The following is a 1,542-nucleotide window of genomic DNA, read 5'->3' as shown; positions in this document are numbered from 1 at the left end:
CAAGCCTGCCCCTTGATAATAAAATGATTACTCTGATTTCTAAAAACAAAACTCTATCACTAAAAGTGGTAGAATGGGGTGAGTGGGTGGTGGTGGGCCATACACAAACACAGGCAGATGATAAATTATATATTTTATATTGCTTGTTAGGAATAATATAAGATGTCTGTAAGGGTCTATCTCACTGTGATTCATCAGAAAAGCAAAAAAAAAAATGCTTCCGTGTGCTTCTGGGATTCTAAAATTTTAAATAATTGAAGTCCAGAGCCATCTCTGCAGTGAGCTGCTCAGTTTCAAGATTCATTTGTGAGTCTCTGCATCGTGGCCATTAATGTGCTTAAATGGCACCTGGAGGAAGTTCATAGGGGTGACAGAAGGGCGGGGAGATGGGAAGGGACAATCCAGACCCCTTGAGGTCTGGTGTTTTCAGTCACTGGTCCTGAATACCTGTGTTTTTTGGTGGATTTATTCTCTTGTGTTGGGGACCCCGGATGAGCCTGTGAAGAGTGGCCATGAGGGTGGCAGCGATTAGTTTCTGGAAGTTTGGGGCTGCCAGGGTTCATCTGGTGCAGGCGGGGAGAGAGGAGCCTGCTCCCATATGAGATGCTCTGGTGAGATCAGCCTGGAGCATGGTCTAGAGCCTTCCCTGGAGTGAGCTGCTTGATGCTGAGATTCATTTGTGAGTCTCAGAAGCCCTCTGTTCTGATCTGGCTCCATCTCTCAGTCTCCTCATTTTTCATTTCTTCCATGTCCTCATCTACCTCTACTCCTTACCAACCCCCACAGTTAGTTTCTCTCTTTCAATAAAATCTTTGATTATTTTCATATCTTTTCATCTATTTTGTTGCAGCACCAGCGATAGGGTCATAAATAATGATGTTTTAGCCACCAATGGACCATGTACCCAGCATTGGTTTCCAGATGTGGCGAAAGCTATGCCATCTAGGTGTCAGTGATTAGATTCTCACATTTGCCAAAGATAAAATGGTTACTCTGATTTCTAAGAACAAAACTCTATCACTGAAAGTGGTAGAATGGGGTGAGAGGGAGGTGGTGGGCCACACACAAACACATGCAAAAAGAAAGAAAGAAAGGAAGGAAGGGAAGGGAAGGAAGGAAGGAAGGAAGGAAGGGAGGGAGGGAGGGAGGGAGGAAGGAAGGAAGGGAGGGAGGGAGGGAGGGAGGGAAGGAAAGAAAGCAAGAAGGAAAAGAAAGGAAGGAAGAAAGAAAGAAGGAAGGAAGGAAGGAAGGGAGGGAGGGAAGGAAAGAAAGCAAGAAGGAAAAGAAAGGAAGGAAGAAAGAAAGAAGGAAGGAAGGAAGGAAGGAAGGAAGGAAAGAAAGAAGGAAAAAAAGAAAAGCGAAAGAATGTCCTCACCAATATGTCTGGTTTATTTGAAATCCAGATGCTGAAGAGCCTCCTGTGTTCTTCTGTGATGTATCCGGCCAACTCACCTTCAAGCAGCTGCAGCATGTCTGTCCTCCAGCTCCTTCTGCACACCCTTGTCGGTGACACCCCTGTTTCTGTTAGCTGATCCTTGTGAG

This window comes from Sorex fumeus, unplaced genomic scaffold (assembly GCF_029834395.1).
Source record: "Sorex fumeus unplaced genomic scaffold, SorFum_2.1 ptg000044l, whole genome shotgun sequence".
NCBI lineage: Eukaryota > Metazoa > Chordata > Mammalia > Eulipotyphla > Soricidae > Sorex > Sorex fumeus.
The sequence above is the reverse complement of the archived record's forward strand: the minus strand, read 5'-3'. Positions refer to the sequence as shown.